Genomic DNA, 22,251 nt, shown 5'->3' on the forward strand with positions numbered 1-22,251 from the left:
TCGCCCCCAATATGCATGCGAAGAGACGGGTCCATTTAGTTGAAAGTGGGTAGAGAGGGTAGGACAGTTCGCCGCGAACATAGCGTTGCCTACAACATGAACACTTTTTGTCTCTGCGCGAACAGATTGTTAGCTCTAGGCAACGCACCCCTGTTGTAGCACGTGCATCACAACCTTTTGCCCTGCCATGCGTTCCGCAAATTTCATGGGGCTATAAAAAAACACCCTTTTTCTTCCAAAATGCAGAAGCTATTGAGAAGTCCCACAAAGGGAAATAACTCTGCCTGCCAAAAAAATTCCAGGTCAAGACTCATTGTTCATTTGTTAATTCAAACACATTAATCTTTTAATTATTATGTCGATGTTTAAGTTTTTCGGAATTTTTTATAATTAGATCCGTTTTTTCAACCGGTCCTTAACTTTTTTTGAAGAGTGTATGTGAATTTGAATGCATTCGCAATGATCGATAGAAATTTGCAAGCACTCGCAACCATTCGTAAGACATTTGCAAGGATTCGTAAGGCTTCGAAGTTTTAATATTTTTTCTTGTCCATTCGTCTCTTTTTTGCTGAATACATGTTCATATTCGCAGAGATATTCGGCACAGTGTAACACAGGCATGAGTTTTGGCTAGCCCAGACAAAATATGTATACTCATTTCTGACACTATGACATCAAAACATGATGTCATCACCAATATCTAGCCAAGACTTTTAAAAAAACAGACACTATGTTGTGACCAAATCAAACAACGACATCATAGCTTGATGACCTGAAGACTTATTTTCTTGATAGCTAAGTGGATATTTGGCCGCTGTCAGCGTGAGTTCGATCCCAGGTTCGGCGGAAATTTATTTCAGAGTCAACTTTGTGTGCAGACTCTCTTCGGTGTCCGAACCCTCCCCCCGTGTACACTACATTGGGTGTGCACGTTAAAGATCCCACGATTGACAAAAGGGTCTTTCCTGGCAAAATTGCTTAGGCACAGTTAATAATTGTCTACCTATACCCGTGTGACTTGGAATAATAGGCCGCGAAAGGTAAATATGCGCCGAAATGGCTGCAATCTACTGGCCGTATAAAATTTCATCTCACACGGCATCACTGCAGAGCGCCTAGAACTGTACCCACGGAATATGCGCGATATAAGCCTCATTGATTGATTGATATTTCAGGGGTGAAAATCTTCTCCAAATTGTGGTCATGTCTGCTGATTATCAACACCTACAGTTGTGTGAAATTTGGAGGCCTTTGCTCCTAAAATAACTGAATAAACCTCAACGTAAGTTTTTACGAACATGACCCCGCTGTGACCCCAAAATGTGACGGGGGTAAACCAAACTAAGGTCATGTTGGCAGATTATCAAACCCTTGAAGTGTTCAGTTTCAAAGCTCTAGCTTCAAAAACGCCTGAAAAAACGACTCAGCTTCTGATAAAGCTGTTTTTAAATCTCATGTAATGCAGATGTTCTTGCGCCTTGAGTAGGTGTCACACTTGCGTTACGTTTCACGTCACACTTGCGATACGTTTCACGGCTTATGCATCGCCTAATGAGATGTGCTTATGAAATTGCGGTCTCACTTGCGTTAAGTTTCATAACGCGGTTCAACATTACCACTTCCGCTTACTCACTCGCAGGTGAAAATGGCCGATTTCGAAGAAGAAACTAGTCTCGGCCCGCTCTGAATAACAATGACCGAGACTTCTTGTAATTCCTTCGCGTGACGTCGAACCCTCTAATTACGCCATAATGTGACGTCTCCAAGACATTACCCAGACTTTATTCCTGGATACATTTCCAAAAACGATCACCACGTATGCTTCAGAATCCAAACATTATGCGAGTATTCTTCTAGGGATAAAAAACGCTCGCGCTGGACCCGAGTACTCTTCAGGGCCCGTATGCATGAACTAGAAGTAAGAAACACTGGAAGTAGAGGCCTCTTTTCGAAGTGGGAACTCCCGAAGTCAACTTTCTAACTGTTCACAATGCATGAACTGACTTGAACGCCAAAGTAGTGACAGCGAGAGTATTAAGGTCAAGGTCGGGGAAATTGGGGGAATCCCTACTAATACGCATGCGCACGGCACGTTTCTATCAACATGGCAGTCAACGAAAATGGCAAGGCACGTGTGCCGCTCAAAAAGAAAGTAGACACGGAGGGGCGTTCTGCGCCTTTTTCAGATGGTGAAATTGCTGTCCTCTTGACAGAAGTGTTTTACGAAAGAACGGTTATTCTGTCCAAATTTCAGAACAGTCTCATAAAGACGTTGTCTGGTCCAAAATTGCCAAAGAAGTGTCGGTCTCTCTCTCTCTCTCTCTCTCTCTCTCTCTCTCTCTCTCTCTCTCTCTCTCTCTCTCTCTCTCTCTCTCTCTCTTACGACACACGCACACACAGACAAACGTACACTCATGCACATACTGACACTATGACACAAGTGACACTGACGGCACACATAAACACACACACACACCACACACTGCACACACACACACACATATACACACACACACGCACCCATACACGCACGCACACAGTCACAAACAAATAACCACACACTCACTCTCTCTCACTTTCTCTCATTCTCTCTCAATCTACACTCATACACACACTGAAACTAGGATGACACAAGTGACACGTCACACACACACACACACACACACACACACTCACACCCACACACACACATACACACACACACACACACACACACACACACACACACACACATGCACACACACATACTCACCGTAGTGACACACATATACACACGCGCGTACAGTTGAAAGTCAAGACATGATATGATTTTTTCAAAGCATAGGAAGGTTTCTAAGTTGCAAATGAATAAAATTAACACAGAGGCAAAACCCGGTTTTTGCAGCCGGAATGCAATTGCGGAGGCTTAAAAAGGAAAAGATTAATAAAAAAAATATATAGCTCCCGGCGGAACTTGAACCCGGAGCGAATGAACGAGAGTCCGGAACCGTTACCACTGCACTATGTTACTCGTGTAGAATAGAGGCATGATGAAAAAAGGCATTCTGAGTTATTCAGTCGTGCTGGTTTGAAAGCTCGCCACCTTCGCCGAATGACTCGAGCACGTTTTTTTCGGTCAGTAACTGATCGAACTGTCGCTTTTGAGTCACTCTGTTTTAAGCATTTCACCTAAATTAAACAAGAATGTCACAGTCCGTGTCTATGGTGCAAGGTAGGAGACCGTCTCATTGTAGCCAAGTTACGACAGTTGCTCGATTGACGCATTTCACGTCTTCGATATTGTGTCTGAGATCATTTCCCAATGAGCTGCCTTTAAAAACGGAATGTCCTGCAATTGTAGTATGCGCTGGAGGTTTCTTTTGGATGGGTAAGGACCCTTGAGATGCGATATCGTCGTATAATTATGTGAAGCGAGAGGCCCTTGACATTGGAAGTGGGAACTTCGAAAGCAAAGTTGCCAGCTACTCGGTATGCACGAGCTAAATTGAACGCCGAAGTAGTGGCTTCGAGAGTTCTGAGGTCAAGGTCGAGAAAATTGGGGGAATCCCAATTAGTGCGCATGCGTTTGTAAACGGTAGGCTTGGTGACCAGAAGAAACGAATCTCATCGCGAGTTCGTAAATGGGCAAACGTTGATCGCGCTGTAGCTTTTACTATAATTGTTGTTTTTAACTGGTTGAACGAAAGCTGTGATAATTGTCCTTAAATAGAATGACTGTCTATAATAATGATTTCGTTGACCAGAATGTTGGGGACAATAAAAAAAGGTTGTTTATGTGGTAGCGAAGTCGGTTAACTTAAAACTCTTTTTGTAGTGTTTTTTTAATGATTGTGTATCGGTAAAACTGCTGGACAAAAATAGTTTGGTCAGAGCGAATGTTTGTGTTACTGGTAAATTTAAAAAGGCAGAACTCCATTTTTTGGGAATCAAGATATAAGGTGTAGTGAAAAGAAGATAAGTTCAGCAAATTTCATATTATTTGAGAAAATGTGTGTCCGAATTTTTAAAACAGAAAAATTGTTGTACTTAGGTGTTTGTAAATTACGTTTGTCCTCGTTAATTGTGAAGAGGATGTATGTTTATATAAAGTTCAAAGTCAAGATTGGATTTTTGTAGCCTACGTGCGTGTGTGCATGTGTATTAGACATAATACATAGACATAGAACACTTTATTATCTCAATTACGATAAACTCGGGTGTGGTGAATCACAATAAACAGCATAAAACGTAAGAACATGAATAAAATATCAAGGCGCAAATATAGTCAGCTCATCATAGTGTGGGGAGTGGCTACACACACACACACACACACACACACACACCGTCGAACACACACATAACGTCGAACACACACACACACACACACACACACACACACACACACACACACACCGTCGAACACACACACACCGTCGAACACACACACACCGTCGAACACACACATAACATCGAAAACACACACACACACACACACATGCACACACACAAACACACACACAAACACACACACACAAACACACACACACAAACACACACACACACACACAAACACACACACACACACACGGCACGCGCGAACACGCAAACAAACGTATGAAGGAACAGACGCACAATTATACCCGCACGCACGCACACACAGGCAGACAGGCACTCGCACAAATACACACACACACACACACACACACACACACACACACACACACACACACAGATAAAGCAGTGACAAAAAAAATAGCAGAAACTTACACTTCAACACTCGAACACACACGCACACGCACACAAACACACGCACGCACGCACACAAACACACACACACACACACACTCACACATGCACACAACGACGCCCATTTTCATAGAAACACAGTAACCCCCTCGTGTAAGCGGGAATGAAAGAGTGGTGGCCAATGACCCAGAACAAACAAAAGTCAAAGCTGGCAACTCAGGTTTGTATTCAGGGAAATTTGCACGAAATGCATGCAGAAGATACGACTTTTCCCTCTATTTTCTCTCTTTGGGAGCGTCAGCTCGGTTTGACATGAAAAACTGAAGAAAAGCCCTGCCTTTTTGCACTGAGAAACTGTGGAAGTAGCGTGTTTACTACTGGGTCTGGCTGTAGTACATTTACCCTCATTTACTTCCTCGTTAGCTTCCAAAGTAAACTCTTTTTTCGTCCCATGCATGCGAAAGTGAGGATGTACTTCCGATGTCACTCAAAACTTTAGAAGTAGTCGCAAAATACCCTGAGTTACTTCCTCGCTTTGCTTCGAGGTAAACCCTTTTTCCGGCCCATGCATACGAAAGTGAGGCAAGTACATCCGATGTCACTCAAAACTTCGGGAGTTGTCGCGAACTTCCCCCATAAGCATACGGGCCCAGACTGGCTCGCTCAATAAATATAAATGTTTGGAATGTCTGTGGTGTGAATGTTGGTTTCTGACCAGAAATGCAGATCTATCTCTGGCCGATTCATAGATTCAACCTACAAACTGCGACCTCATCTGTGATCAGATATGTTTCGACAAGCATTAAACGGATGAAATTAACCACATGCAGTTTATTCTTCAGAAAAATGCACCAAAAAAATGGGTTGGGTTCGGTGATTTGTACATATACGTCTTCCTCGCGATAGATTCGCTGATTATTTTGTCTTATGAAGCCGTCATCAACACGAACACAATGATTGCAGAAGCAAACTCTGTACCTACACGACCGAGACACAAGACTGATTATTTCACAGCTGCAATGTGAATAGAGAACAAAGACGTTTTGGGTAAGCTTACTCACGTCAGGTCTTCACTGACAAGCTAGTAGTCACCTGGCTGGCTATTCACGACTTTTTTCCGTGACCTTTCGGATTTCATGGGGGCTGCCATTTTGGTTTTGATGCGCTTCCTTTTCCGGTTTACGTATTTTCCGGTTTAACATAGCATTTGCGTTTTTTTGTCAGAAGAGTGATATTTGGTTATGAAGGAAGTCAAGTCCGCCATTACCTGCAACCTCAGTTGAGTGTTTACTTTGAACTTAAACTTGAACCGTAACAGTGTGTAGCCAGTTCGCAAGACCTGTTCATCTTCCTACCAGTTCCAACTGTTGTTATCAATGGGTCGCGCAGCTGGAGGAAGTGTTTATTTTCATTTGGAGCCCAACTTCAGTTCAAAACCAATCAAGAACTGGCCTTGACATTCGTTTGGAACTTAGTTCAACGAGTATTTTCTCGAACGTAACTTTTGACCCAGCTGTCAGGTTGGCATCATGAATTAGACGTACACCGGCAGTTATAAATCATGTTGTGCAAAAGACTGTAAAGAAGTAGAAAATTGTGGAAAATCGGGAATGCTTTCTCAGTTTGTGCACCCTGGCAACATTCATCAGGAAAAAAACTGCATATATGCCTTCCTCTGCAAAACAAAAGTCGCGCGACTAGCTGTTCTTCTTCAAAGTAATAAACTACCCCCCAAACCCTGCAAGTTTGTGCGATTTACTTTGTGGACATGAAGCCAGCAGAGGACTCAGGAATGCCCACTTAATTCCTTGATTTTACTTCCGTCACAAGAACTAAAAGAACATTCAATGTTCGTTAAATCTGTGGATCAAGTGACTCTAGAAGCGGAGGAAATGAAAATCACCGGCAGATCTGTACAATATGTTGAATTCTGCCAGGGAAACGAAGCCGCTCTCACGGCAGAGAAGTCTCCGCCTACGAAAGTCGGTAGATCTAGAGCAAGGTAAACATACGTTTTTCAACGCTTGTTCACAAACACACACACGTACACAAACACACACACGCTCACACCATTACACACACACTTATGAAAGAGATGGAATAGCTGATCGAGTGATGACAATGTTGATTGATAAGTATTTTTTGGTGCGGTGAACTTGAGGCAATATTGTTCTATCAATCCATCAATATATTTTACACTTTCACCCCAGAAATGAAGCACGTGTACACATATTGAACAAAAGAACCATTTTAAGCTTCCATTGGTATTGTTTCCTCTTTTTTTTGGCAGACATGTTGGCAGGAAGTGAGTGTTTCACCCCACTCTTGCAAGGTAGGTTGATCACTGATGACAAGTTCTGATTGTTTTTCCTTTTTAATATTAAACGGATGACAATCCGTACTCTGCAGATGGATCTAACCGAGATGGATCTAACCGATACACGGAAGCAACATTGGGAACACACTGTTATTCAGTCTGTGAATAGTTCATGTGTGAGGGGTATTACTGCAAGTACGTTCACTAATGTAGAGAAATAATTTTGGACTCAAACTTCAAGTTAAATTGTTTCTGCTGTCAGAGCCATCTTTCTGAAGGAACAATATTTTACATGCCACTGGATTGTTGTATATTCCTTATTTTGCAATGACAGGCTCAGCTTTCATTTGATTGTAATGTGTTTCTTATTTGAAGCTTTGTATCATAAAAGCTCTGTAGAAGTGTTGCACTTGTTTTGCAGACTGCATTAGGCGTGGTAGCTATTGCACCTCCCCCCCCCCCCCCCCCCCGCCTATTTATCTAACACACCCACCCACACACATACACAGGGTGCTGACAAAGGATCTTTTTCCATTCTCCTTCAGGCCATCGCTTAATTTCTTGCAGACTGAGGAGCAGAGGACGTTTGAGCCGCTCCTAAACCTGAGGCACACAAGCCACAAGGTAAATAAGGTATCAGTATAAAAACAAATGTTTTCACTTTGATTTTTATCGCATCATTTTTTTCATTAAACTCTGTAAATTGTGGCAATTACACATTATGCCAATAACATTATTATGAAGAATGAAGATTTTCAACTTATCATTGAAGAAATGAAATCAAGCATTTTTGTTCATTCTGTATTTGATTATTATTTTCCAGTCTTTGGGTTGGCATAGTGGGTGAAATAAGGGTGAGGAGTGTCGGTTGGTGTTATTTTTTCGGTCTTGGTGATGTAATATTTTTCCCACGGTATTCATGGTTATGTTTGACTTTAGTGCAGATTCCAGAACAGCCTCTTAAACTGAAAAGCTACAAGGTCAACAATATAAACAGGTTACTGGTGTCTCAGGCATTGATGTTTTTAAAAAGATTTGCACAGCAATTTATGTGTTTGTAAACAGATAATGAAAATAAAGCATAACAACTTTTATATTTTGTAAGTGGAATTAAATGTTTTCATTTTTTATTTTGAAGTGTTTTTGTATTCAGGTTTTATTGGATGGGTGGGGGGGGGGGGGGGGGTGGTTTTGGTGGTTCTGATTTTTTATGATGTAAGGATTTTTTTCCTTAATTAGTTATTTAATTAGTTTATGTAGGGGGGGCCGAGGGGGGGGGGGGGGGCGTGGGATTTAAAGTGTATTTCTGGCTTTCGGAGAGGTGCTAAATCTGTTAAAATGGAAATGAAATAAAACAATTGGTGGTGAGGGTTATTACAAAAAAAGTAAGGATTATTTCTCATACCTTTTTATTTTTTACCCAAAAATTATGTTACTGAAATTATTCATTAATTTTTAAAGAGGCAGACTGTGAGACAGGTGATGTAATTGAAGTTAGAATATCATGAGATGTTACTTACTTTCTTTACAATATCATCTAATTTGACAGTCCGACACTGAAGACTGCAGACTTCATGGCAGCCACTGACCTGACGATATGACAGCCATGAATTGAATATCAAACGCAGAAGAAGAAAAAGAAGAAGACAGTCTAACAGGAAAATAATTCTGGTATGCTCATAATTTCTATGCCAGTTTGAAAAAAGTCATGAATTGAAGTTTACCCAGGTTAGACATTAGCATGTCGTAATTGTGACAATGAATGTATCCGTAAACGCACCAAGAGACTTACTTTGAAAAATTGAAGTCATGCATCGTCAATATGACTACAATCACAAACTGAATAAGGGGAAATCATGTCAATTTGGTGGTCTGGATCATCAGCTGTTGCTCATTCGCTATAATGGTCTACTTGACAAAGCCCGTCTTCATGTGCTTCTTTGTTTCTTTATACCTAGTGTAGACAACATGTAGGCGTTTGCAGACTGTTTATTGTATTGCTGTTGTTTGTTTGTGAGTAAAACTATGGTGTGACCTCAATTGTTTGAAATTTGTTGTGTATGTTCTACTTTGTGTAAGGTGTTTCTCCATGCCCCCAGAAGAACCGACATTATATTAAAACCTTCATACCCTGAAAATACTTGCATACTAGATGTTGTTTCTTATTGTAATGATTGGGGACAGGCAAGCTCTTAAATTGTGCAAGCCATCAGAAAACTGTCAAGTCTGATTTGCTAGAACAAGCGATATTAACACGTTATTAAGATGAATATTTGATTAAATATGTGCAGGAACTACTTCAGCAGATTCATATGGCCAGTCTCACAATGCAAGGAAGGTGAGTAAATTGAATTATGTCTCTCCCACCTGTTCTGTGTTTAGTGTCAGCCGTGATTGCCTGATGAGAATTTGAAAACATGTTGCTAACTAACATGAACCCAACCATGAAACGTGATGTAGGTGAGTAGCCCATCTAGAAAAACGAACCTGTTCTAATTCCGAATTAGAACAGGTTCTTTTTTCTAGATGGGCTACTCACCTACATCACGTTTTATGGTTGGGTTCATGTTAGTTAGCAACATGTTTTCACATAGAAAATGGTGGGCACCTGAACAAATATCTGCACATTACAATGAAGTCTTACTTTTTAATCTGATGGTTTAATAACCCCCAAAAACCCAACCAACCCCCACCCCCACCCCTCCAAGAAGAAGCTCACATAACTACCAACTACACAATTTCATTACAGAATCAAACAATGGGAAGAATCAGGATTCAGCAGTGCTAGGTCGTTGGGGGGGATAGCTATCACTAGGCACTCAGCAATGAATAGTTGAGGTTTTCACGGACATTAACAAAATCCGGTAACCTACGGACAGTAAATTTCACAGGGAAGGGAACAAGAACGTCAAAAATGGAAAAGTATGTTTTTTCTTTCAAACCATTGATAGAGCTCTGAAGCTTCACACAAGTTTTGCAGAGAGAGCACTCGGCTTCTTCATTTTTGGCACTAAAACATGCGCACACACAAAAAGAAAGTTTTTAAAAAGTGGCACCGATGTATTCTCACACTCACAGCCTTAGAATATTGCAGTTTGTATGTTACCAAATTGAGGCATGATTTTACTCCATACCTGACCAAATCTGCGACAGTCGGGCAAACTTCTTACAAGTCGGATTGGGCCTTCAATCAAATACTCAGAAACCAGCAGCTACTTTAAGTAATACTAGTTTTGTTGTTATTTTTTACAGCTTGTACTGAATGTGTTTTCTTTTATCTCCTCAGAATCGAGTCAGCCAGAGAAAGACCATTGAGAGGGAGAGCGCACAGTAAAGCATATATGGCATGCACTTCGGTGGACCAGTGCCATCATCTTCATAACAAGAGATGCAGATCATATTTTCTTATGTTTAAGTATAGCTGTTAGCAAAAGTATTTGACGATTCTTGGGTACGACTTTCGTGTTTAATCCTATTAGCTTGTGTACAGCCCCAAAATCTGTTTTATTTTGATTTATCATTTATAGTTTGAATTTTTTTTTAATGGAATTAGTCCAAATGTAAATACATCTAAGGTTGCAATATTGTTTTTTTGTATATACCCTTAAAACTACCTCTTCGTGTAAACAAAATTTTATTGTAAAAAGAAGTGTTTGTTCAAGGGAGATAATTTGAAGCGAATTTTTTTTTAAATCAGTAAAACTGCGTAGTGACATCCTCAATTAAATAAAAAGAATAAGGAATAAAGGTATACACACAGGTTGTACCCATTTTCTTGATTGCACTGCTTTTAAGTAGAAAGCTTTTTTTCTCAGAATTATTTTACAAATAAAATTCAAGGGAGGCAATTGATATGATAAAAAGGAAGAATTTTTTTTTTCTTAGAATACTGTACACATTTAGTAAAGTATAATTTACAAGACAAAACACAGGTTTTTTTGGTTTTTTTTCTGTGCCTACTACTTGACAAGAGAACCACGAGATTTGTGCAGATTATTTAAAATTTTCTGTACAGTATATTTTACAAAGACAGATCCATACAATATATATAATTTTGTAATAGATGTTTTCAATTTGTAGGTATGGTTTTTTTTAAATCAACAGTTCGGATAGCCACAACAAGTGTGTATGTCTTGTGATTTGAGAGCTTTAGCACTGGATGCTTAGAATCCTCTTGATCATTTACTTCAGTAGGTATAAAGCCACCTTCTCCAAAATCTTCTCTCCTATTCTGTGCTTACTACAGTGGGTTTGACAAGAGAACCACGAGATTTGTTTTTGTACATATGTTGCTTTTATTCTGTACACTTTAATGATTTAATCCTATGTGCACATTTTTTTTAACTGTGTTTTTGTTTTTGTTTTCCTGTATTCAAAGTGTGTATGGAAACCACAACCTGTCACAGCAGTATTATTAATCTGGATCTCCCTGCTAAGAACGTAATTAACAGAACGTGTGCATGTAGCTAAAGAACTTAAAAAGAATTTCTGCTACTTCACTCAAAATACGTCCATCCTCACACTCATATTTTCTTAAAATAATATTTCTTCATACAAACATTTTTGCGAATTATTCAATTTTGCGTAAAATATTCAATTACGATTTCTTTGTGTGTTGCAAAATTATGTAATAAAATTATGCAAGATCAAATTCAAAACAGCAATAAAGCTGCTGACAGCAGAATACCTCTGTTGACTTCTCTATCTGTTGGGTCAAACTATGCCACAGGCATGTTTCTTCTAGTAGCTCAATATTACGTGATACAGTCTCAAAGACAGAACAACGCAATAACCTTTTTTTGTGTAGATTCGAATGACTTTTTCCTGAAATAAAATATTCATGAAGCGGGTTCTGACTGAGTTAATATATTTCTGGAAAGCTGAACAACGCAATGCGTCTGTGACTGGTGAAGAAGCAGAGCTGGAGCTTTTTGTATTGTTTGTCGTTGGTTTTATTACACACGCACTCACATACGGTCAACAAAATGTTGCATGTTCCTGCTTGACAAACAAATGCCTGCATACATGACTGTGTGCACGTTCGAACGTACAAACATTCATACCTGTGCAAACAATCTGCCACTTCAAGTTCAACACCCAAACCCCACACATTCCTCCAAAAGGAGTCTGAAATACTGGCATTTGTGGTATTGAACGAGGACCTCAACTTCCATTGTCTAGTGCATGTGGGTCTCATGTTGTACGTGTGAAACCACTTACTTAAAAAAGAAAAAATCGTGTAAGCTTATCAACAAAAAAACGAACAATTATATTCTTAAACAAACTGGTTAGAATAGCAGATTTAGGAGAATGCAATGCAAGGAACATCTTTATCTAATTCGGTCGATGCTTAGATCTAGAAAAGCACCCATTTCACACGGCAGAAATTAGTATGTAAAGCGCGGAGAGCACAGTTAATTGTGGTTCGCGCTATATAAGCTCACCATAATAATAATAATAATAATAATTATTCCAGTATAATAGAGAGAAAAAATCCAATTGAAAAAGTTCCAGATCTAGACAAGGCAGCACTAGCAGCAATTTTAGCTAGCAAAATCGAACTTGCTCTGCAGTCATGCAAGGTCGAACCACTTTCCCTGCCTAGTGGGGGTTTGGCGGGTAGAGGGCCGGTGCTGGCACACTCGGAGTGAAACGACATGTCACCTACTTCGATAGGTTCTCCGGATTTACGTGTACAAACAGCGTCCGGGTTTACCGCTTCGATTCTAAACCCTAGTTTCTCATGTTGGTAACAAACTGGCTATTTGTTTATCAGATGTGTCGTTGGTCCACATTAAATGATGCTAGAATGCAAGGTCGCAATCATTTGGTTATCAAACCAGGTTGTGTTCTTTTTTTCATCACCTTTTTCCGCGCAAACATTTCTTTTGCGCAGACTGGGCGGGACAGGAAGCGGAAGCGCATCACTATTTCTGATTGGACAAGGATGCCGACGCCCACTTGACCCCCACTACAATGTCAAGGTCGGAAAGTCGTGAATAGTGGGAGGGTTACTTTTGGTGGTCACATTAGATATTATGTTTTTTGGAAAGTTCGTTTTATTTGCAGCCACAGTTCGGTAAACGACAAATGGCTAAACCCAACCACCTAAGAATGAGAAGCGTTTTTGTAACATGACCCATATTCTGCAAAAATGCAGCCATGACGCAGGGGGTAGGTTACAAAAAAACGTCATGTACCGCTTGACTGCATACGGATATAAGCAAATTATACCTTAAACGAAAGCTAAAGATTGTTGCCAATCAGACAGCAAGTAAAATGCCTAATTCGTATACACAGTTTTATTTTTAACAACATCTGTATAACATGCGGACGACAAAACAGGAAATGCCATTTTCTCAATCGATATGTATAGCTAACTGAACGCCTGGTTGAAACCGCAATCAAAAACATCTTGAAAATTGTTTATTCTCACAGCTAGAATTATTTTACATCAACAATTGTTAATTTACCGAGGAAAACAACAGTCATATAAGATACATAATGGATGATTCTGAATCAACTCCGAAAACCGAACCGGGTCGAAGTGAAAAAGAGTTTACACATACACAGGCTTGAAAAGGGATAATTTGGTTCAATCTGTTAGATTTTTACCCATAACGTTAAAGATCAGCTCAATATAAAAGGAAAGTGATCATTGTAAAAGGATTTTGCTATCGCAAAATAATTCAACTTCCGGTTTTACCACATGGCGTCCATAATATTATCAATTTATTACATAGCGTGCATTTGTCAGAAATTATACTAAATGTTAGAAGCGATCTTAAAGTGAAAGTAAAGTTTAATAAAAGCATGCGCATTTACTAATTGATTGATATATGACTAAAATAATGGACATGTAATTTAAACGTACAAAACGACATTTTGTACACTACCTCTCTAAACAAAACACGACTATGACCGACCGATATGTATGTGTAAATTAGGTCATTGTTAGTGATGAAAACGGGTTTTCTTTAAAAGATAACACGCAAACTGTGAAGTTCAAGCCCATACCTGATATTAATACGACTTCTTCAAAACAGGTCTGTTTTTCACTCCATCAGTTTCAGTTTTAATAAAATATATGTATAGCTGTCATTTTCAAAAAACCTTATCTGCAATTCAATTAAACATATAGTGTCCACGCCGCCATTTTGGAGTTTTTTTTGTCGAATTCGGCCGATTTGAAGAATTTGGGGAATTTAGTGTACCTTAATTAAGACGCACCTGGCCCGGTTTGCTCAATAAAGCACCACAAGTATGCTAAATAATTAATCAAACATGATTAAATTGGCGACTGCTCTCCACCATTTGAAGATTAAAATTGGCCGTCATAGACTGGTTTTCGTCGCGAGCGTGCCGTTTTCATGACGACTCAAAACAATGGCGGATGGGATGGCCGCTTTGTGACAACAAGCCCACACGTTTCAGTAAGAAATCGACTCAAGGTGGTTCAGAAAGCAGCAGACTGACTGGGAACGACACAGAATCACGAGAAAGTCATGCTCGACGCACAAAATGCAAAGTTATCAACAGCAATCAGTGGGAAAGTTGGATTGAACTGCATGAGTGTTACCGTCCTGTGGCGGTGTGCGCTGACTACCCACGACGCAGAGCTCTCTCCTGCTGCCGGGATTTGTAAGTAAAGCAAGTGTTGTGTAGACTTTGGACAGACCTAGACAAATGTTGCTGCCGTTTTTGTCTGTGTGTCTGCTGGTGTGTTGAGCGAATGAAGCATCCATCAAGCGAGTGCACGAACGTGTAGTGTGCAGGGTCGATTGAGTCCAGTTTTGGTTTGAACACGGACACGCCACGGTGTGTGTGTGTGTGTGTCTGTGCACTGCACAGGAGCTTGTATCAAAGTGCCGGTCGATCATTATTTACTCCTTCATCCCTACAGTCTTCTTACAACTACATACTACGCATTCGCTAGCCTAGTAAGGGCGTACATGCAGGAGTAAATAATGATCAACTGGCAGTTGGGTACAAGCTCCTGTGGTGCACTGTCTAGAGGAGACTGAGACTGACACTGTGACAGACAGACAGAGTAGGTAATCCCCCTAAAAATTGTTTTGAGATGGAAAAAGTAAGGTCAGTCAGCACAGTCTTTGGATGTAGTGCAACAGAAAATGTTATTTATAACTGACATTTTATATTGTCAGCGGTATGAGTTTTTCTGTGCCTAAAGTTTTTAATGTTGTGATTTTGCAGGAAAAACTATGATTGAAGCTTATTGTAAGGCTTTGTGAAAGGGTAACTTTTTAACGAAGATCACATTCTTCCTCGGACGGCGTTCATTGAAGCAAACACTAAATGCGGCAGAATCTCATTCATCCTTTCTTTTTTAACTGCCGTTTTTAAGTGTCGCTGTGCATGTTGAAAGCTTCATGTTCAGAACTGATGTTGCTGTAGAACTGTATGTAATTGGCCAGCCTTTGGTTTATATGTTGCTATAATTACTAAAACTATTTTTTGAGTCACTTGAGAAAAAGTGACTCTATGTAATCGGTCAGTGTTTGTCCGGCCGTCCGGCCGGCCATCCGGCCGGCCGTCCGTCCGTAGACACCACCTTAACGTTGGACTTTTCTCGGAAACTATCAAAGCGATCGGGCTCATATTTTGTTTAGTCGTGACCTCCAATGACCTCTACACTTTAACGATGGTTTCGTTGACCTTTGACCTTTTTCAAGGTCACAGGTCAGCGTCAAAGGAAAAATTAGACATTTTATATCTTTGACAAAGTTCATCGGATGTGATTGAAACTTTGTAGGATTATTCTTTACATCAAAGTATTTACATCTGTAGCCTTTTACGAACGTTATCAGAAAAACAAGGGAGATAACTAGCCTTTTCTGTTCGGCAACACACAACTTAACGTTGGGCTTTTCTCGGAAACTATAAAAGTGACCGGGCTCAAATTTTATGTGAACGTGACTCATTGTGTTGTGAATAGCAATTTCTTCCTGTCCATCTGATGCCTCATATAATATTCAGAACTGCGAAAGTGACTCGATCGAGCGTTTGCTCTTCTTGTTTTAATTTTCAGGGGAAAAGCACCCGGACATCAAACATTCTTGCAATGTGTGGCAATAATGGTTTAAAATATTTCGGACAAAGCTCAAGGTGAGTTTAAATGTTCATAATTCTGATGTAAGTCAAGCTTATCTTTTATCTTGAGTAACTATCTCTGTCATGTCTCTCTCAGGCACAGAAAAGTTGCCAGGAACCGATTCCTTGAGTGTGGCCAATTGTTCCCCATTTCAAGGTTCATTTGAGCTGCAGGCAATTTTGTTGAGTGATTAAAAGTTATGGATTCTTTAAAAAGGTGTACGTTTGAGGATAAGACACTGTCAAAGTTTTGAAACAGTATAAATTTTTCTTCTTCATGGTTATAAAAAAACTGCAGCACCTGTGTTCAATTTCTGAAGATGCATTATTACTACAGTGGCACCCCCCTTTTACGACCTCAAACAATCTGAGAAAATCGAGTCTAAAAAAGGAACGAGTCTTAAAATGGGGGTAATTTTACAGAGGTTATGAACAGAAAATGTGAGAAAACAAGGTCTTAAAAAGAAGGGAGTTTTAAATTGGGGGGTCATAGAAGGGAGGTTCCACTGCATTAATCATGCCATGGAAATCATGATCAGTTTACAGATAAATACAATAACAATTAAAAGCAATTTGCAGCCCAGTGTCTTATTATTTGATCATATTCTGTCTATTTTTATCATTGCATCTTTGCTACAGAAATTCATGGTTACATCTTGACCAAAAGTCAATTATTATCAATAAACCAAACAACATGCGCACACAAAAACATACTCAATTGTCAAGAACAGTGTCTATTTTATTCCATGTAGATCTCAAATCCACAGGCACACATCCTCGCTGCACAGTTCAAAGGTGCTACACATGAAACTATTCTTGGAATTCGAGCACTTTTCAACACCTGTATATATTTGTTTTGCACAAGTTTTACTAGACCTGTGAATTCAACGCATTAATCAATACACTTTCAGGACTCTTCCCCAGACTTTATTGCTCATGTCAGCTGTTTCCATGCACAAATAGTCACCCTGTATGTATCTTTCGCTTGATATGCAAGTGTCTAAACAGAAAGAAAAAACACTAAAAACCAAACACAAAAATTCATTCAGTGAGAGTGAATGTACACACATCCTAAAAAACACGAAATGAATAGTCATTCTGTCAGTCTTTGATACTGATCCAAGACATTGATGTGACGAAGAAAGGGGTAAGTTTATTTTAGAAAGCTAAAATCTTTCAGAGGGAAATGGTGTTATCAAACACTGGTCGTTTCACATGCTCCCTGGAAATCACTGAAAGCAGACCTCTTCAACTTCAGAAGACCCTCCCTCGTCTTCTTTTTGAGGGGCTATCTAGAGATACTCCAGTGCCGAGAGTATGAAATAAATAAATATATAGCTGTCTGTCAGCGTTCTCTAGAATGAAAATGTCTCTACAAGGTGCAGAACTGTGCACATAATAAAAAAAACACCACACACACAACATATGTTCAAACACTGATCCAAATGTTGGGGGTGGGCGTTTACTAGGTACTAACGGCGCTTACAAGGTAGATTACAGTACATTAAAAAAGCAAAAAACAATATACATTATTTGTATTTTTGACCAAATTATGACATTTTACACAGATTGAGACAGTCAGTGTTCCTCAAGGTGAACAAGGACTGTCAAGGTGTGTGTAAAATGTCATATTTTGGTCAAAAATACAAATAACATTGATGTATTCATTGGTTCTGGTTAGAATTCCTTTTAATTGTTTTTTTAATGTACAAACATGCACTATTTTGTAGTCTCAGCTGGCCGTCTAATATGGAATGTGACAGAGCATGTGTAAACCAACCCACACAGAAACGCACTTTGTTTAACACCACAATGTACTCCAATGCAGGCAACAAGGAAGAAAGTCAGTGTACTGGCCAGTTGGATCTATAATGTCATTCCTATGACCCATACACAGCAACTGCACATGGCAACTCTTACACCTTCACCCGGATAGCCAATATCTTTCCTCAATATAACTCTGAATGATGCGTATCGTTTGGCTTTATTGATCTTTCCCTCTTCTTCTTCCAGGACCAGGGCATCTTCAATCTCTTCTTTGTGTGTGGGCCAGTAGGAGCCTGCTGTCATCAAGCACCAGTGCCTTGAAGTCCTGGAGCATAAACAGAAAATCACCCATCAGTGAAGACACTTAATTCAAACTTCGAAAAGGGTTGAAAAAATTAACCAAATGCAAGAAAAAGTGTGAAAATAAAGAGTTACAAAAGAGTGTTTGTAATCTATTCATGTACGTAATGGATTGCAAGTGTGAGTAAAAGGTGGTGGTGGGTGGGAGAGGGGGGATGGGATATACCTGTGGGCATTGGCTTTCCAGATTTTTAGCATTCTGACAATGTCACTTAGCATTCTGAAAATGTGACGTGTTCTAGTGCTCCTGACGAGCAAAAGTGTCAGTTACACATCTTTAGCTACTTGGAATGAATGCCCAGTTTACCATTGCATTGTACAGTGAAACCCTAACTTTGCCCCCACCCCCCCCCCCCCCCTTTTAAAAAAACACAACAACACTACTTTCTCAGATTCCTGTTTATAACCTCTATTCTAAGACATTCTGATTGAGTTTGCTGTATATACATATATATCTTAAAAGGGCTCCACTGTATCTCTAAATTTTTTCTCTACAAGAGGTATTGTAGCAGCATCTGTCAAGTGCTCAACCGCAAAAAGGTCAATTTGATATAATTATTCAATACTGATGTTTCAAGCTAAGCAGAACTGCTGTTTGACATGTGGTTGGAAAATGTGCTTCAGGGATTGTCTTGTTTAAAAAAAAAAATGAACAGGAAGGCAGACATCTATTTGAACTGCAAAGCAGACACAATTCAAAAACGTACACATCATTATTATGACTTCCTACATAACAGCATGATCATGGAATCTGTTAGCCAATGTGTCAGATCATAACAATCATTATGGAGGCAGAAATGATCCCCTCAATCTGTAAAATATCCTTCTTTACAAACAGCATACAGGTGTAGCTAAAACAGAATTCATATTACAGTGGAACCCCCTTTTACGATATCCCAAAATCTGATAAAATCAGGTATTAAAAAGCAGGAAGTCTTAAAATAAAGGTGAATTTTCATAGGTTATGACCAGAAAATCTGAAAAGCAAGGTCTAAATATAGGGGAGATCTTGAATTGTAAAGGTTTTTAAAAGGGGGGGTTCACGGTACAGCACCCTAATTGTGAGAACTGTTCATTTATTTCCCTTTATGAGACACTAAAAGGTTGTGGGTACTGAAATATAACTGCACAAAATATCTTGACAAAATCTGGATGCTGAAGCTGAATTTTCATTCTTTTTCAATATTTTTTGAAACCAAGAAATACACACATTCCCTAGAATGAAAAAAAAAAGCACCGGTAATGTAATTTGTGACTGAGACCTAAAAACCTCACCGTTAGTCATTATTTAGTATACCCTGTAACAAAGTCTTCGACCTCACAAATCTTGCAGAATAAAAAGGTACTTACTCGAATGATTGAGTTTGGAGGAGGCGTGGGGGTTGAGGGGGGGAAGCAGTGAGAGAAAGTACTTATAATTTAACTATAGTCCTGATTCACCTTCAAATTGTTTTTTGGGCCACCCAGACCACTATTTACACCCCCACTTACACACAATTTTACTTATTTTCTGCACACATTACATTCCTAAAACACACACACATCCACACATAACAAATACACAACACGCACTGATTTTCTTGACATTGTTCAGTTGGATGAATGTAATTTCTTCATTTTCTGTGATAGCACTCTATTGGAATTCACAAAATTACCCTTGGCTCTAACATCATAAGGCCAAAAAAAAAATTGTCTGTTTCTGGTCACCCGACCGACCCTAAATTTCGGCGCCGACCCTAAACTTTTTTTTCCAAACTCAAAAAAAATTTATTTTTTTTTGGTGGTAAAGGACAGGGTGAGAAAATGAACAACAAAAACGTGTGAAAACGAAAGTCCGCTGACGATTTGTAAATGTGTTGAGTGTCTTGTCTCTATGTATAGTGAATCCAGTCTCTTTGCGTGATTTTTAAAGTTAGTTTTATTGGTCTACATTTGGGGTAAAAAAAATAAAAATAAAAAATAAAAGTAAAAAAAAAAACCTACCGACCCTATTTTTTTTAGCCATGTTACCAGAAACAGACAATTTTTTTTTTTTGGCCTAAGTCTTTTTCTTTTAACTCCTGCACACAAAGAAAGTATCTATTAATATTATAAGTATAACTAGTCCTCACTTACCTTCAAATTGTTATTCGGATCAGCCTTCCTCTTGCCCAGCAAACCAATTTCAGTTTGAGAAGACTTGGACCAGTCCTTGCCTCTGCATTAGCTCACACCTCTGCTAATTCCTCTCCCTATCCTGCCTCGATGTGCACTTTTCTCTTGAAGTTGAACGAGCAGCCTGGCCGCTTGTTGTTTTGAATGTAAAACTTCCATAGCCTGAAAATAAAGACAAATGCTTGAAAAGAATACACTATATATTAATCAATCTCCCTTACAGTTAATGAGTTATTTGTAGCAAACTTCAATCATAATCAGGAAAAGCTCACTTGAGTTTTGACAGCTGGCACACAACCTTCACACACACAACAGTGTAGTTTGTACTCTTTTTCACGTGTATACAAAAATACAATTTATATTTATATATGTGATTATATCACAAGCATAATACACACACACACACACATAATCACACTCATGCACACAGTGACACACACACACAGTCACATTCATGCACACAGTCACAGTGACACACACACACAGTGATACAAGTGAAGTCTCACACACACACACACACAACTGTAGTGGTGTAGTGTAGTGTGTAGGTGGAACTCTCACACTCGCATACAACACATACTAACACAGCTAGTGTGTTTCAGAAAACTGTAAGGGTTCTTTTCTTTGGAGGTATGGTACATTGCTTACATGGATAATCGTGCAGCCATCTTGTCTGTCTTACTACCGGATCTGCCTTAATACCGGAATCTAGTAGAACTACATTATCACTGGCTTACAACTATCAGGTACAGAAACCAGTTTCAGATTGAGGACACTACATCCCTCCTTACCTTAGAATTAAACTTCATGCTTATTCAATAGTTATACAAAGATTACTTTATCGAGCTGCTGCATAATTCTGAAATAATTCATCATTGGCTTTCTGTACTAAACATTAACAATGCTTTATAGCTGTTCATTCAAATAATTGACCAACATGATTATGACTTGAATCATACACTGTTAGATATCAAACAGAATGTCATGTTCTATATTGTCAATAAAAACACTTGATGGTGATTCACTTGATATGAACTTCATGTATTGTTTATCGTCCGGAATGTCACTCAGCGTTTCCTTAACACAGGTTATTTATACATTGATTAAATTGACTAGAATGGGAGATTACAAACACAGGGTGACTAGACGTCGAAGTAATACTGAAAGGTTCAGCTTAGCTGCAATCAAGTCATTCGAAAACCGAAAATTGCTAGAAGAAAATAAGAAATGATTACTGTCTTTCTGTCTGGATTTTCCTTCTAACTGAGACTTTACATTATGCAAGTTTTGATTGTTCAGGGAACATAGTCCTTGAGGTAATGGGGTTTCTTGCGGATTCTCTGTGAGGGGTTGCTGGTACTGTCATCACTGGAGTTGTTGGGGTCTTCTTCTTCTCTCCCTTCTTCATCAAGACGCTGTGGGGGGTCTATTGTCTTCTGAGGTGCAGGCGGGACTATTTTGAAAAAGGATGAATTTCTGGTGACTTGCCGATCATCAGAAGCAGCAGTCAGCATGGAGCCCTTCTTCGCTGTTACTTCCAGGGGTGCTGGGTTGTAGTAGGGCGTCAGCTTAGAGTCTCGCTTCTGTCTCACGAGGACAGTGTCTCCCACTTGGATTGGTGAGTCAGCTGCATGGCGGCGGGCGTCAGCGTAGACCTTCATCTTTTTCTTCATGACACCATCGTGTTGACGGATGGTGTCATCCAATGGTGAAGTTGCGTTGTCTTCCAGTTGGGGAAGTTGTGTTTTAAACTTTCGCCCAAGTAGAACTTCTGCGGGGCTGGTACCGGTGCTGCAGTGAGGAGTAGCTCGGTAACT

The 22,251-nt window shown here is 39.5% G+C and overlaps 1 protein-coding gene and 1 long non-coding RNA gene across 4 annotated transcripts in view; one reads left to right on the forward strand and one right to left on the reverse strand.

Moving 5' to 3' along the window:
• LOC138955506 (monocyte to macrophage differentiation factor 2-like) overlaps window positions 1–22,251 on the reverse strand; it is a 233,126-nt gene that overhangs the window by 75,737 nt on the left and 135,138 nt on the right. The gene's annotated exons all lie outside the window — the stretch shown is intronic.
• LOC138959056 (uncharacterized) lies at window positions 5,398–12,030 on the forward strand. Its single transcript, XR_011453594.1, has 6 exons — window positions 5,398–6,727; window positions 7,016–7,057; window positions 7,588–7,666; window positions 8,592–8,713; window positions 9,334–9,380; window positions 10,329–12,030. It is a non-coding gene; the product is annotated as an uncharacterized lncRNA (long non-coding RNA).

Source organism: Littorina saxatilis, linkage group LG2 (genome assembly GCF_037325665.1).
Source record: "Littorina saxatilis isolate snail1 linkage group LG2, US_GU_Lsax_2.0, whole genome shotgun sequence".
Taxonomy (NCBI): domain Eukaryota; kingdom Metazoa; phylum Mollusca; class Gastropoda; order Littorinimorpha; family Littorinidae; genus Littorina; species Littorina saxatilis.